Source organism: Leucopleurus acutus (genome assembly GCF_964270905.1).
Source record: "Leucopleurus acutus genome assembly, chromosome: 5".
Lineage (NCBI taxonomy): Eukaryota > Metazoa > Chordata > Mammalia > Artiodactyla > Delphinidae > Leucopleurus > Leucopleurus acutus.
In genome coordinates, this window is record NC_139147.1 from 33,056,808 (window position 1) to 33,074,617 (window position 17,810).

The window sequence follows — 17,810 nt, forward strand, 5'->3', positions numbered from 1 at the left end:
AGGTCAAAAGTAATTCCAAGGTAAAATTATCGCATATCTAGGGCTCCAGATGAAACCTAAGTTACTAAAAGTCAGATATTGGAATAATATATAGTTTTGAGCTCAAATCATATAATAAGTTATTTGGAAACATTACTCTATAAATATAATATTAAATATGTTGCCAATGTTTGATAGCATGTGTAGAAAGTTAATAGTTTATAGAAATTTTTAAAACTTTTTAATAAATTATTATTTTTTATACATCTTTATTGGAGTATAATTGCTTCACAATGCTGTTAGGTTCTGTTGTACAACAAAGTGAATCAGCCATATGCCTACATATATCCCCATATCCCCTCCCTCTTGAGCCTCCCTCCCACCCTCCCCATCTCACCCCTCTAGGTCATCACAAAGCACCGAGCTGACCTCCCTGTACTACGCTGCTGCATCCCACAAGCTATCTATTTTACATTTGGTGGTGTAGATATGTCAATACTACTCTCACTTCACCCCCTACGTGTAAAAGAATGAAATTATAACACTCCCTAACACCATACACAAAAATAAACTCTAAATGGATTAAAGATCTTAATGTAAGACCAGACACTAGAAAACTCTTAGAGGAAAACATAGGAAAAACACTTTTGACATAAACCACAGCAAGATCTTTTTTGATCCACCTCCTAGAGTAATGAAAATAAAAACAAAAATAAACAAATGGGACCTACTGAAACTGAAAAGCTTTTGCACAGCAAAGGAAACCATAGACAAGACAAAAAGACAACACTCAGAATGGGAGAAAATATAGAATTTTTTTAAGATTAAAAACCTTTTTAAACTCAAACGCGTAAACAAACCTAATAAACACATCATTTAGTGCAACTCAGGTTCAAATAGTAAATTTATGAAAGGAATCAGTTTTCTAAAAATATGAAAATAAATGCCAAAGTTGATGTAGAAAAATACTACCATTATTTCATTTACAAAAATGGAAAAAATTGGCAGTTAGTTTCAGAAAATAAAGTGATATAAATGTTCCCTACATGTTTTGATTTAGTAAAAATTTCAGTTCACATTGGTTCATTACACAGTAGACTACTTTGAATTATAATTAATTCACATGTCTATGTGATACATGCTCAATTATTAACCCTCAATGGAAGGACAGTCTATTTGACTTACTTCTAGCAACAACACTATGATATCTGTGGACAAAAATTCATTGAATATTCTGGAAAATCATAGAAGTATTTTTGTAGGTTTTCCAAATTTAACATAATTTTCTGAGCCTTTTGTATTGATACCAGAGATTAAATGGCTCTATACAAGTTTGAAGATTAAAGAAAAAAAGAGGTGGAATTGAAGAAATATATTTTAACATGATAATAGAATTGTGAAATAAATTGTGCCACTCTAATTGTAAAGACATTCTTGATGGAATAAGAAAATGATTTACGAAAATATGTCAATAACATATGTTGAACATTAAAAAGCTTTATTAGAAATAATGTGATACCTCAAAAAGATTAAACATGCAATATTCAATGAAAAATCTTATTATGTGTCAGTATGTGTATTTATAATAAACTCATAACACAACCCTTTTTTGATTAGATGAAACACATTAATTTGATCCATATAATCATAAATACTGAACAAAATATTTGTGACATAATTCTAGAAATGTTAAGTTATAGCTGTTTGACAAATATGCTAACATTACTATGGTTGAATTTTTTTAAAAGACTAAGAAAATACATGATTAGGTAATGAAAATTGTATGTACTGAAAATTTATTATCTATTTATAAAATTTTAGCTAAGATTATTCTGATTGCTTTTCTCTAAAGATAAGTTATTACATGGTATCTAAGGGAAAAAGTATGGCATTCTGAAATGATACAATGCTATCCTAAATTAATCATAAAGTATTTTATAGCATGTGTATATTATACTCTGAATTATAATACCCATTGTCCAGCTAAAGAAGAAGTAGTGAAACAAAAGAGTAAAAGTTAGAAACACAAAAGTAGGCTTCTAAGCAAGAAAAACACAAATCAAGAAAATCCAGTTAAAAATCTGAAACATGATTTCCTTTTTTTTTTTTCCTGGCAGGAAAGAGAGATTTAGTCCAGGGAGTCTTTCACCTTTCAACGTTCCTAATATACTGTGTAGACCATGTCCTATCCTACTCACAGTTAGATATACCAAACAAGATTGGGAAGATCCTGTGTCACATACCACCGGTGAGGTGGCAGAATGGACTGACATAGGATGAACAATATCATCATGAATTTTGGAGTCAGACAATCCAAGCTGGGTTCAAATCCTGGCTCTACTAATTGTTAAAATGGAATTAATTCTCTTTCACAAAGATTTTTCAAAAATTAAATGAAATCAGGCAGAGAAGAGCAAATAGTGAGTGCTCAGTGAATGGTATCCATTGATGATAAATGTATTATTTATTACTCAGGAATTAAAGACACAATAAACTAGATATATTACAGTCTTTAATTACATTTATGATTAATTTGTAAAGTTTGTTTATAAAATTTATCCTCAATTACCAATGGCTAAACATTGTAACAATGAAGAGAGATTATTCATGTAAATAATTCTTTTGGAAAAATGCCACAAAGTTGTCATTTAATTAAATTATCAATATGAAATTATTGACCATTTAAAGAAAAATGACAAATTACCAACACATTCAATCAAATTTAGCTTTTAGCTTTCATTTCAGATAGTTATTTTTTTTATTTCTGTAGACCACCGAATAATCTTAGTCACTTCATTAAAATTACCTTAAATTCCCACTAAATAATTTCTAAAATATCTTTTAATCAATCAGAAGTCAAGATATAATAATTAAACATCTATCTTATAGCAAATTCTACTCTATAAAAACCAGATGAAGAGCAACACATTGTCCAAATATGCTACATAATTGGTAATTGGTTTTGTTTGGTTAACTTACAGTGGAGATATAAAAGTAATATAATAAATATATAATGTTACATATATAGTATAATATAACATATATAAAATATATATTATGCAGGAACACTAAGCATGGAATGGGGACTATTCAGAGAAACCTGAGACAAATGGTCGCTTGTTTTCACTGAGTCCACAGATATTTTTTGTACTAACAGCAGTGTATAAAAGATAAGCCTTTTTTCTTTTTCTTTCTTCTTTTTTCTAGGGTGGTTATGTTGGATCAGTTCTCATAAATTTTGTTGTCACATGACTTGGCTTCTCTTGTAATTTGATATATTTATATAAAATAATGACATTTCTGGGTTCAATGTTTCAAGATTTTACTATAGCATTTTCTATATTTTAACTGAATTGGTCAAACTAGTTCCTTTGATTCTAGTTTTACAAATAATTTGTGCATTTAGATACATTCTCTTCATCCATGTTACTATGTATCTGTTTTTGTGTTTTGTACACTAAACACTTTTCTCAGCCTTTATGGAAATTTGACAACTCTAGTAACTTTAACTAACTGTTCTAATTCATAATCATATTTTTACCTTAAATTTCACTTTTCTTCCTCTTTTAGTGGCCATTCAATTAAAACATATTATTAATTTATTATCTAATTCTTATAACTAATAGAATCATATTATCTAATTCTTATAACTAATAGAATCATAAAAATTAAGTCAGTGGCAATTCTACCGATCAAATAATTATTGTAGTCATTTTACTTTTTATTATCTACTTTAATCAGACTGCATATATATATCAAATACCATGTTATGTGTGGATCTGTGACTTTTACATCAATTAGACCACTCAGGTTTACCATATAATAAATTTAACTAAAAAAAATGCCATTCTTGATAAATTAGAGTTTATTTCCCATCCGTTAAAATCAAAGTGTATTATGATATACCACGAAAGTCAATCAAATTTTATTTCAATAATTGAACTCCTCGAAAACTCAGAATGGACTAAATGCAAACATAAACAGTACATATTGATAAACAGACAAAGTAAAACTAAATATTTACCTCCTACTAGACAGCAACTGACTAAACTTTTCCTTGGCCAATTCTAGTCAACATTTTGATGTTTCATTATATGCTTCTCTAGTTTCTTTAGACTAGTGATTTTCAAATATTTTCTGCAATTAGTATATATTTTAATGTCTTTGTGTGCTTTTTAAAAGAGAAAATGCAAAGAAATACAAGCACAAATGGTATATGTTTATAGTTTTCTTGTTGTAAAATACTTCACTAAAACAGTACAAAATTATGAAATTTCTTCTATCACCAAGACACCTAAGAAAATAAACGTTAACTTGTGGGCATTCTCTGTTTGTTTCATGCCATGCTTTCAAAAACTAGAATTTTTGGTGACATATTTATAACTTTAAGATACTCATCATGCTAAATAATCCAGTAATAATTATAACAAAATCACCACTGTAGTCTAAAAATATGTCACAGTGTCCAATAAAAGCATTCACAATTGTCACATTTCCCTTTTTGCCCTGAGGCATTATGCTATGTTTGAGTAGAACTAATAGTTATGACTTAACATTCTTATATACTTACAAGCCAAATTCATACATATCCTGTTAAATTTGCGTTCTTTGCTTTGATTTTTGTTGTAGTGAAGTTGTGTCACATCTGTTTGTCACAGCAAATTATAACTTCCTTACACTGCTTCATATTTTCTGCTCACTGAATACTGCATCTGACATTACACACTGCATAGTCTGTTGCGACATCCGAAAGGGGTTCAAAGCATTGCATAAGATCCACTATTCTGAAAAAGTGATTATTCTCACATCCATTATTCACGTTGAAATCCACCTCTTTTAGGCCACGGTGCTTTCTCTTTTAATTCCTCCATGCTTCTGGAGCAACTCTCCAAACACTGTTGGTTTCAGTCATTGACATCATCATCTAGGCTCAAAGTTATCTGATAATCTTTCCCTCATCTATTTCACCTGTCCCCTTCATATTCCAAAAATTCACTAGCAATACATGCTTTTCAAATGATAGTAGCTACCATTTACTGAGTACCTTCTATGGATGAGATATTGTATTAGATACTTTATAGTCTTTATGTAATCTTTACAACCACACCACAAGGTAAATATTGTATCCTTTAAAAAAACAAACAAGTAAACCAAAAAACCAGTCTGCAAGTTCCCCAAGTTCACACATTCCATACAGCATCCAAGTAAGCTTGACATTAAAGCTACTGCTTTTTTTTAAATATCATCTAGCTTACTTACTATAATAAAGCAATCTGTTAAAATGACTGATTCCTACATATACTTGATAAAAGCTTACAAAAATGAAATAGGAAAAAAAGGGCAGCTCACCTTGAAAGAAGCAGCATGATACAGATAGATAGAAAGTGAATTGAGAGAAAGATTAATGTTAAACCTTGTGGTTGAAACTTGAATAAACCATCTACCTTGTAATGATTAAAAAACAATTTCCAGACCTTCCCAGAGTGTGTGGAACTGCTTCCTGTGCATCCGGAGCACATTAATAAACACTTGACCCACATGAACTTGTTCTACCCAAATAACACTTCTGAATTTGCCCCCCTGTCTCCACTAAAGCTACTAGTTTCTTAAACAAGTCTTTCCTTTTCACATAAATTGTCTCTGGTCTTTCTTTTCAAACTTAATTTTGTTTGTCCTGTCTTCAGCTGCATTTAATATTTTAAAATGCCAAAAAATTATTTTGTGATAAGACAATCATTTCCAATTAATGTGTAAATTAAATTTTATGGTTATCTTGACAAAAATAACATTAATATTACCATTTTCACATATGATTCTGATTTCATATATCAATGCTACAGAAGATATTCTCTGCAATATCATTTCTTTACACTGAAAATATTACAAGGGGACTATATATTTAAAATACACTATCTTATGTAAAGCAGGGTAATGTCACATATTTAAAAGTTCTTACAAGAAAATCTAGGTGACTTTCGATTTGGCAATGGGTGTTTAGATACAACATAAAAAGCATGATCCCTAATTGAAAAAAATGATAAGTTGGACTTTATTAAAATTAAAAACTTCTGCTCTGTAAAAGACAGTGCTAGGAGAATAACTAGATAAGCCACAGACTGGGAGAAAACATTTGTAAAAGACACATCTGATAACAGACTGTTATCCAAAATATAAAAAGCACTCTTAAAAGTCAACAGTAATAAAACAAACAGCTTGATTACAAAGTGGACAAATGATCTAAACAGACACCTCACTAAAAACAAACAAACAAACAAAAAAAGAAAACATGGCAAATAGGCATATGAAAACAGGCCCAACATCAGATGTTAATACTGAACAGCAAATTAAAGTAACAATCAGTTACCACAACACACCTATTAGAGTGGCTAAAATCCAGAACACGGACAACTCCAAATGCTGACAGGGAAATGGAGCAACACCAAACTCTCATTCATTGCTGGGGGGAAGGCAAAATGGTACATGGACAGTTTGGCATTTTCTTACAAAGCTAAACTTAGGTTTACCAGAAAAGTTCTTTGGTGGTGATGCTAAACATAGGATTCAATAAAATAAATTTTATTCCATTGGCAAATTGATTAAGTGAATATAATTAAATATGAGTTAATTACAGATTGATTAAAGAGTAACATTACCTTCTAATCAATATTAGCCAATTTTTAAATTATATCCACTATTTAACTGATGAATACTTAGCAACTACTCTGTACATAATTAAGTTTTAGTATACTTTTGAAAGTATAGTATTATAAAGCTGTTCTTATTATTCAATTGACATTACTTAAAATCTCACAAACTTGTGGAAAAGAGCACAGTATCAACTAAAGCTGTTTTTTTTCTACCTAAGAACTTCTGTGAAAAAATTACACAGCCATGTTAATTAAGACATGTTATGTTAATTTCAGCACTGTGCATATACTGGTTAGGAATTTTAAATCTCATGATAGTAGTAAGATCGCAAGTGAATAGGCTTAGTTTTCTGATGAATAGATTTCTAAACCTGAGAAAGACACTACATCTGGAAGAAAAAAAAAATGAGCCTCTGAATGGATAAATTTTAATCACGCTTGTATTCTTATTACACTATTGTTTTCCTTTACGTTCACCAAGCTTGTGGCTTTAAAATAAGGATCTATTAAGAAGACCTGGGAACCAGCAAATATTTGTACCTTTACATAAAACAGCTTTGAGGAACATGAGGACTACGTCAGGCTCAGTTTCCCTCCATATATCATATTTCATTGGTTCGAAGTAATTTTTTTCATATTTTGGTTCTAAATTTTTATAGTTGATGGCATCTTACAATAGCTATGAGCCAGGCAGCAATTTTGATATGATTGTCATTGACTGCGATGTGAATCCTTTGTCGTAACTGCTCACATTGCTGTCATTCCAGTTAAGTTATGTGCATTATGGGGGATATACAAGTTGAGTTTAACTATAATTTAAAATGTCTTCCACAATTCCTCTACAATTGAACATTGGTAGTAAACGTTATTTGAGGCTTAGAAACAAAAATTCAGGTATAGATTCCACATTGTTGAGGAGGTATTTATTGTTGTAAAATGGCCACAAAACCATGTTTTTTTGTGAAACAAAAATTAAGCTACTTAATAAAGGAAGGAAGACATGCTTAGGTAGCACAAAGTGTCTGCTTCCTGAGATATTTCAAAAGGATTGTTTGTCACCACCAAACTAAAGGCAAGAGAAATTGGCTACTCCTTCAGAAGGGATGAAAGAATCTTCAAAGCATTAAGAGGTTGGTGTGATTAATGTATCACACAGAACTATCCTTAAGACATTGTGTCACAGCTTAATTGGTAGTTATATTTCTTCTTAGATATACCACTGTCACCTTATATTTGGTGAAATTCAGTTTATTTAAAGAACATGAAATCAGCTGTAAAATGTTAAAGAGAAGTAACACTCTTCTGAAACTACCTAAAAACCACAATTTTCTCACCATATTAGAAAATAAAAATCCAAGAAAAGAAAAAATATGTGCAGTGGAAGATATAAGAGTGATTATAGTCACAAAGTTATAAGAAAAATCTATGAGCCAGTGAGTAATGACACGTCATGAACAAAAACAACAACATAGGTTGTAGGGCCCCTATCCCCAGCTTATTGTAACAGTTATACCATGCTTATGACTCTGATTGAATTGCATGTCAAGCTATGAACCTATATTAGGTGAAACATTAAAGACCATTTAGATAGAAAAATGAGAAATTATTTCTATAGAATTATTTTCATATACAAATAATTCAGTCATTGGTATAGAAACCTCATACCAGTACCTTAGGAATTTAGAGAACGACTATTAACATAAATGGAAAAAATGTCATGTCATGATAAATTTTATATTACTTTTAAGAGGATAAAAATTATTTTTTAACCTCTATAGCAGTCTGTATGTATTAACCAGACCTATATGAATAATTCAGAATCCACACAAATACTGCTTTATATGTACACCTGTGTTTAAATATATGTACCAAAATACAAATATTATATATGTATATATACATGCATACACATATATCTATATTGTGACATTTATTTCTTATATATGTATGTATATATCTATATAGCTATAATATGTTATATCATAAAATGTCATGTCTTTCAAAATTTGCAGTGTGGATTATTTTCTAGGAACAATGTCAGTTTTTTATACTTTCAAGGCCCACATGCATTCAACTTTTTGTGTTGAATTATTTATATGTTCTTTTTAGTAGTCCAACATATCCATTTTATTTACTATTCAATCAACAAAAGAAATCATTTTCAAAGCAATTCTCCCATGTGAAAACATGACAGAGGCTGGGTATGTTCATACAACAAAGGACACAAGCGTGTCGACATAGGAAAGCTGCAAGTAAAGAGAAAGAATAAATGAATGCTCACTAGGCAATCTAGGGAAAATAGTTGAATGAATTAATGACAGTATCTCTGGCAAATAGAGAATTTTTTACAAAAGGTTTTCTCTACCCTCAGGCACAATTACAACAGCTGTACCATATAGCCTCTATCAGTCATAATCTAGAACAGAGCCTCTTTCTATTAACCAGGCAATAGAGGAGCAAAAATTACTTAGACTAGTCCATATGAGGCACTCTGTTGGCTGCAATGCATTCTGATGGTTTAATTAAGTGAAGCGTGGGGCACATGGGGTTTTTCAAGCCAGGTTCATCACAAAGGCCATATCATCAAAGCAGAATGGTCCTGGGCTCTACAGCTAGATTACAAAGATGAGCTTCTTCATTGAGTGTCTTGCAGCTAACGGGCCTGTTAGTTTGCTTCCATCTACTTAAACAGTTAGATGAAGTCTTACACTAGTAGACCAAGGCTAATGAAGAGCCATGGAATTGAGTACAGCTGGCAATTCCTCTCTTAATTAACATCTCATCTGTAACTGAGTGATGTTCTTTAGAAAGTAAGGAATGCATTTTATTTTTTTCTTTAAGTATTTCTTCTTTTTAGAGACTTGACACTTCTATTGATAAGGTTTCCAATCCTATTTAACACCCACAGCATGCGTTATAAACAAAAAGTAAACAAAGATCACATCACGATGCCAAATGACACGTAATCTAAGAATTTTAAAAATGTGTTTGTGTCCGTGAAGGAATATGAGGGAAAAGCCTGAGAAACACAATTACACTGAGAGACTAAATCATGTGTACTAGATATTTTAACAATGATTTACTCCATAATTTGATTGTATTATTGATCTTATGAACACTAATTTTAACTTGGTTAATTGTCCAGAAAAGTTTGAATGGCATTAATATCCATACAAGAGATAATAGCAAATAATACATATATATGAATATATATATGAATGGTGACTTTAAATCACATTACAAATTCATTCTGAATTTAAATCCAGCAAACCACATAAAGCAAATATTGGCTCTAAAACCAAATGGAAGTATGCTATTACCCAAATATTTTTTCTACTTGATCTTGTAAAAAAATTATATATTGTAAATCATCAAACAATAAATACATAAAATCAAATCACAGTGTAGCACGCTGTGCCTTCCTAATTTCATTAATGATGTCACCATGGCCTACCCTCCAACAATGAATCTTGGGGTCATTCTTGATGCCTTGCTCTCATTCTCCCTCCACTTCCCATCATCACTCAGTTTTTCTGACTCTATATCCTACACATTTTTCCAAACCTATCCCTTTCCTATCTCTGTTGTCCCATGGATAGTGAGGCGTCTGCTGTATTTTTTAGCAACCTCTTCCTCTTGTTAATTTATTCATTTATCAAGAAACATTCCAATAATTTCTATGTGCCACTTACATTTTTAGGTATTCATAATACTTTTGCAAATCTCCAACAGTGTTTTCTTCTCTTCTATCATAATGATAATTTACAATTAGAAAATTAGGTGTGTAACTGATTTTTATTATTTTTCCTCCACAGAGAAAGAGAAAGGAAGAAGATACCAAGACTATCTTCATTTCCATCTCCTCCAACCTTACAACAGTACCGTGCAGTATTAGATGTCAAATAAATATTTGTTGAATTAATAAATAAAAAAATAAAAGAAACAATTTGATGCACCACATTTCCACTAAATTACAGTTAAAAAAAATCTTACTAGGCTACTCCCCACCTTTAACTCTCTCATTGGCTCCTTTTTGACCAGAGTTTACATTTAAAGCTGCTTAGCTTAGTATACAAGACTCCTCAAGATTTGAACTTCAAATTACTCTCTCGACTCATCTCCAAACATCCCTTAATATGCAATTTTCCTTTCTACCAAGCCAAACAAGGGTTCTCACAGTCATCATAGCTGTGTCTCTTGGCACAAGCCTGAGATTTTCTTTCCTACTCACTCCTTTTCAACCAGACAGAACTCCTAAAACTCAAGTATCTAGCCCATAGTAGGTGCTTAATAAATGCTAACTTTCCAATGGACTCTTACCTTCTTGTTCACCTGCTCCATGAAGACTTCCATGTACTCCTCAAGTTGTTGCTGTACAGAACCTCGTCCTTACTTACAGGACATGCCTGTTTTCCCTTGGTGGCACTTGTAATTAGCTACTATCCCACTACAACCATATAGCACAGACTAGGCCAGTGACACTCATTTATAAATAATAATGAGATTATTATCAATGTTAGTAAGAGCAACTCCATACAGAAAATCCTCTCAGTGTCCCAAATTCTTTGATCGTTGTATCTATAATTCAGATACAAATAACACAAGGTAATTCTGACCTTCTTTCTGAGGAGTAAACTGACATAGGGAGAGATTAAGTTATTGACCAAAGTAACACAACTAAGATATAGAAGAGATGTGGTTCAAATATAGCCCTTTTGAACCAAAAGCCACCTTTTCTCCACTAAGACCTTCTGATAATCTTGATGTTTCCTGAGTAGTCTTTCTTTCCCTTCCTTCCTTCCTTTCTTCTTTTCTTGGTATGTGTGGGTTCTTTAATATTTTTGTAAAAATTAAATTCCAAGAAGTAACATTCAGGAAATATCTGGTTTCTTTTATTGTATGATTTTCTTCTAGCTTTCTATAATGCTTATAGAAATGTGTAAAACTAAATTTTTATTGTAAGTCATTTGTAGTGAATATTGTTTCTAGATATCATATTTAGGCATAAGTCATGAATTAATACTTTGTCTTTTCATGGTCCTTAACAGAACTGACTTACCTACTAGACACAATGATATAGTGTCAGCTAACAATACAGTTGGGGCCCATGAAAATACTTTAGTTCGTTTTAAAATCAAAAGAAGAAAATAAACATTTATAGCCAAAGATTATATTCATGTTGATGCTAACACAATTTTAAAATATAATGCTTTATATTATCTCATAGCAAAAACCCAGAAAGGCAGAAGTACCCATTAGTCATAATGCAACCCTGATTCTTAGTCCTTTTATACAGAAAATTTGCATAATTGATACATTATTCTAATTTGGATATAAATTCCCAGCCACTTAATGTCTGAGTCAATAATTTATTAAGACTTGGACAAAGTTTAGGAAAAATTGTACCCATTAGGGAAAACTAAGTTAGAATCCTGTAAAGTCATTTTTAATTATACAGGTTAATTTTCACTGATCTATTGATTTGTTCAGTGGCTTTTTTCTTGAGCTATTGACTTTCAAAATTATATTTTTGAAACTGTAAATACTATTATGAGACAAAAATAGCAAGAAACGTAAGTAAAAACAAGGCAAAATAAAACAGCAGTAGCCTTAAATCTGCTCCCCAAATCCCTGCAATATATAAATGTCTTCAAATACTTTCACCTCTTTCTAAAGGAAATCATTCCTATATACTATGTAGTTTTGAATGTATTCAACTATTTCTTATATCAACCTAAACTTTTGTCAAAAGCTGTAGTTCTTAAATTTTCTGGGTATTACATTAATTGGGGATATTTGTAAAACTGCAGGTTCCTGGGCTCCAAAAGCAGGCTCTCTGTTTCAGAGATTCTATCATGGGCCCTTGGAAACTTTATTTTTAATAAACATTCAAAGTGTTTCTGAAAAAAAAAAAATCACGGAAGACATGTTGAGAAACACTTCTCTAGTCATACAGATTTATTAAGTAGCATTTATAATCAAGTCATATTTTTAATAGTAAAAACTCTACCAATGCATAATTGGAAGAGTTAAATAACATTTGAAAGTACTTTTAAACCTAAATATTATATTCTAATAGAAGAGACAAGTAACCTTGTAAATATTTTAAATTAATTGATAAATGTCTGAATAGTCAGTGCAATTTTAAAAAAAGCAAACTGCCTATGAACAAGCAACACTATAGTTTCTAAGTGATACGCATTTTTCTTATCACTGCTCATGGCTACTGTGCTTACAGAAACTAATCACAACTATTGAAAAAACATTTCTGTGGATAAAACCCTTTGTAGAATGCATATATGCAATATTATTAGTTAAATAAATTTGGCAAATAATGAAAGAAATGTTTAAAGAGTCTATCACATTTCAATTTCAGAAATTTACTTCCAATTTTTTTTTGGTTAGCAGATCTTAAAAATTTGAAATAATTCCTCAAATCTATTCAAAATCTGTTAGGCATGTAAAAAATAAATCACAAAAATTAGGAATATATGAGGATTGTATGTAGATACTTCCTATTATTTCTAGAATTTTACATAAAGAATACTTTTGCTAAAATGTACAGCTTATCTGTGGATGATGATTCAAACCCAGATAACACTTAGCTCCTTGCAATTACCTTCTTTTGGATAAAGCAGCAAGGTACTAAAGTGGTGGGATGGGTGGGGAGGGTAAGCAGTAAGTCATTTCAGACAATTTCACACTCAAGGCTTGTTGACATGAGGCAGGGCAAAGGAAATAACCCTGTCAGCTCCTGCATCTTTAATGAGGGACAGTGCTGCTGCACATTCAGAGAAGCGAGAGGGAAAAATAAATTACATTTAACTTAAAAGGGGGCTGTTGGATTTATTCAAACAGAAATGCAACCTTGTATGCTTCCCTATCCCCACATATTGCCATTTAAAATCTTACAATATACAGCTAGAATTCAACATTTTTTTTTCCATCGATGTTCTTCAAATTTTCAATTCAATCCACTATGTGTGAAATGTATACTTTCAAAACATATCCTTTAACATTTATCTTTTATTGTCTTTCTGACATCTGTTGCAATCAGAGGTAGATGTTTAAAATGGAAAGATAGGTAACTGTCAGATTTCTTTGTAGCAGATTAGATAAAGATGTGGCCTAGCCCAGATACAGCATGCCTCAAAGATAACCGCAGCTGGCTTAAGAGTACTTTATATGTGAATAAGAGATGAGGAAAATTGACAAGATGAGCATCTAAAGGGGTTTTACTACAGAGCCTTTAATGAGCTCTATATGCAACGAAGGCTACAATTCACATGGTTGCAGAGGCTCAATCATTCCTAGAATTCACTTCTTAATTATTCCTTTTCTCTTAAAAAGGATCTACTTTGCACCAGCAAGAGTATTTCTTCATTTAAAATGTACAAGTAATTTCTAGCCATCTCCCTAATATACCAACCACTTCACATACAATATTGTAAAACATGACAGCAGTTTTAAAAATGTATTATACAGGGGAACAACATAGAAAATAAACAAAGGAAGTGGGTAATCCATCAATTCAAGCATTGTTTTAATATTTAATTACACCAAGTAACCACATCACAGTTTGACTGAAAACCTCTTTATTATTGTGGTAATAAAATAACCTACATTACAATGGTTATCTTCATTGCTCCCTATTTGGTACCCTGAGGCATCTTGTTCTGGTAGATTCTCTACTAATAACTCACCATGTTCTATAGATCATATATTGCTCCTTAGTTTTTTAGAAACATGGTACATTTATTTTTTTAATTATCTGACTTTTGAAATAAATTTCTGATGAAGGAGGATATTCTTTCCTCAAGGGAAAGAGCGGAAGTAAATCAGCTGAATGAGAAACTATGTTTTTGAAAAAGTCGCTAATATTTGATCTTCCTGTCTGTGATCTTCTGAGCTATGCTAAACTCAGTCCAGGTCAAGGGCCTCTACGGAACATAATAAAGCTGGAACAGCAACAACAGAAAGAATCAGGATCTCACTTCATTCTGAGATTAATGTGAAGGAGAAGAGATTCTGAGGCTGATGACTCCTTTTAGCAGGTTTTCTAAGCTCCTTAGCCTGAAACCAATGCTCCTGGATGGAAGGCAGTTATGAAAATGACTTCCACTCCGCAGATGTTCCTTTTGAAAAGCTAACAGCGTATTTCTTTTGACAGGTAAATTGCTTTGAAATAATTCTTGAACTCTCTGGCCCTGAACAGGAAAGGCATTTAGCTTTATAAATCCCAGTTTTGGGTACCCTTATTTCTTTTCAAGGTGTTGCCTCAAAACGGGCCCCAAGTTACTAATCCGTATGACATATTTTTGCTAACCGTTAACCAATTGATCACCTATGTACCTAATCTACATACTGCATTAAGCAATAAATTCATGTATTTTAAGTTCTCTTTAGTCTTAAAATGCTTGCATGTCAGATAGCAATTGCAGAGTTTTGACAAATTTTGGAACCAAATGTTCAAGTTGATATGTCTTCTCTGAAATTATACAGTATCTTCTTGAATGAAAAGGTAACTTTGTATTCCACAGATAAACCTTACATCCCTACCACACACTGTATGCACACATTCCTTCTTCCATATATCTAGATAAGTAAAGATGATTCAAACCACACTTGACCATTTTGAGATTTGATTACCTTCTCAAGAACTAGATCATGGACTGAATTTGTTGACCTGGAGCAGTTATGAGCTGGCAAGGCAATTTAAGGACAATTACACCTAAACCCCCAAAACTATATCTATATCTAAAACTGTAGTCACAGTTTCCAAAACACTTTCATATAACCTCTTTATCCTGATGATCTGAAAGACGATGAACTACTTTGTACTTATATTTGCATTTTTCATATAATCAAAAATGCTTAACATTTTTTCATATTGTCATTTTTTGATATTGGGTTCATTCATTCATTTTAATAAATAGTCAACAGAGTAGTGGTAAGAGAATAGAATGTAGGAACAGATTAAAATTAAAAACTTGTAGTAATTTCAGAGTGTTAACCTAATATAGTACAAAGCAGCTAAATTAACTCTGTTACAACAGATTTTGAATTTTCTATATACTACCACCCTATGGAAATGTTTTTAACAGATCTAAACATACTTTTTGTTCACAACTCCCTTATCTTCTAAATAAAATGTCAACCCAACAGAGGAAAAAATTCAAGCCCCAAGATTATTTGAAAATCCTGATTTGTGTGTGGATACACATAAGTTACAAATAGTTGCTGAATATTAAAATAAATACAACAATAAAATAAATAAAAATCAAGCTTCACATTTTGGTTTAACAAAACACCAAATACCATTCTTTTATGAATAACTTGGCTAAATTATGACGATATATTAAATATACTAAAGTTAACTACAATTTTCCCATAGTTTTAACTAAGAGGAGAGTTGAAATTACATTGTGATTAGTGTATCAACATATTTTTCTATTTTCCTGTATCATAACATGGGATTTAGTCAATTTCCTATAAAAGACTTTAAGTAAAGCTTTGTACAGCACCATTAATGAAATTATGACGTCAAGGAACCAGATTTCTAACATCACCAAAAACAACAGTAACCACGGCAGCAACAGAGCAGCATGTTGCATTTTTATTCTGACCTTGTTCAGCCTGTGAATTAGCACGTCACTACTCCAAAGGAATTTCAGTTTTAAATATTTTACTTTTTTTGAAGTTCCTTTTCCATGGTACTAACATGCATTATGACTTTGCTCTTCTTTTTGTTACCCATTTTTTCCTATTACAATTATTCTTGCACTTAATATATGTTTCATGTTTCAGTAATAGTGAATTTTTCTGAATTTTCTCAGTTTCTCTAGGGAATTAATAAAATGCTCTGTATTCAAGAATAATATTTAATCCCTGAAATTTATCAGCACACATACTTAAGAAACCATTCACAAAGACTTACAAGGTCTAAAGAAAATGAATAAATTCAATTTACAACACACACAATAAAAAATGAATTTAAAGCAAAGAACGAATACGGATCAAGGTTTGATGAAACAAATGCATGGCACTTACCTGGAATAAGCTGTGCCAGGAACAGGTGGCTTTTTGACAAGCTGAGGAGTGATATTATGACCAAAAAAGGAGCATGTTTCCATTTCATCTTTGTCCCTTCCTTGCATTACACCCAGCCAGTGGTACAGATATGTTTTATCTGCGAGAAAAAAATCAACAGAATTTTTTTAATGTTGAGATAAAGAAAATATAAAAATATTTTAAATCACAGTATAAATGCATTTAAAATATCATTTTTCAAAATGATAAAACAAATAGTTAAAATGAATATAACTTAACACAAAGTATATTTTAGGATATACATTTTGAACAAATGTAGTATTTATTAATTTTGAAAATTCCTTTCAATGAGATATAAATAGCAAATGATTCCTTGGTTTTCTCTATCCTTTAGGGGATGACGGTTTCTGATTTCCCACCAATTGAGTTAGAATGCTCTCATCAGGTCTAGAAAACCTGATGGTTATTCATTTACTAAATAAATATTTACAGACTGTTCATACGGAGCCAGTCACTATGCTACTTTGGGGACACAGCAGAAAAAAAATAAAAACTAAATTCTTTCTTCATTCACGTACATAAGAAATTTGAGGCCATTTTAGTTACATCTCTTTATAAACAGATTCAAAACAAAAAAACCCAAACAACTTTTGTAGCTGTTCTATTCTGAGAGGCACTGTGTATCAATCACAAAGGGCCCAAGAAACACAAGAAAGTGCCTTGTAGGCAACAGAGTCTTCAGTCAACAAGGCCTTTGACAAGATGATGACTCTAACAATGGCAGAATAAAACTACAGGTATTCAAGTAGATGACTGATCAGTTTTGCCTGGGAGGATTTGAGACAGGCTGGGACCTGGGACCCTTTGCTACAGTGTTGCAATGTTTGCACCTACACAAAGAAAATACAAAGAAACTATGAGACTAAAAATAATTGTGTGCATGAGCAGTTGGGGCAAATTCTGGACAAAAGATACTGCCACTTTTTTTTTTTTTTTGGCATTTGCCTTTACTTTATAAAAATACACGACTTAAATACATATGACACTCTCTATACAAGACATAAACAGCTGTTAGATACTGCCACTTTTGAAGAGCCCCAAGCAAACACAGGGACAAAAGCAGGGTACTGTGCA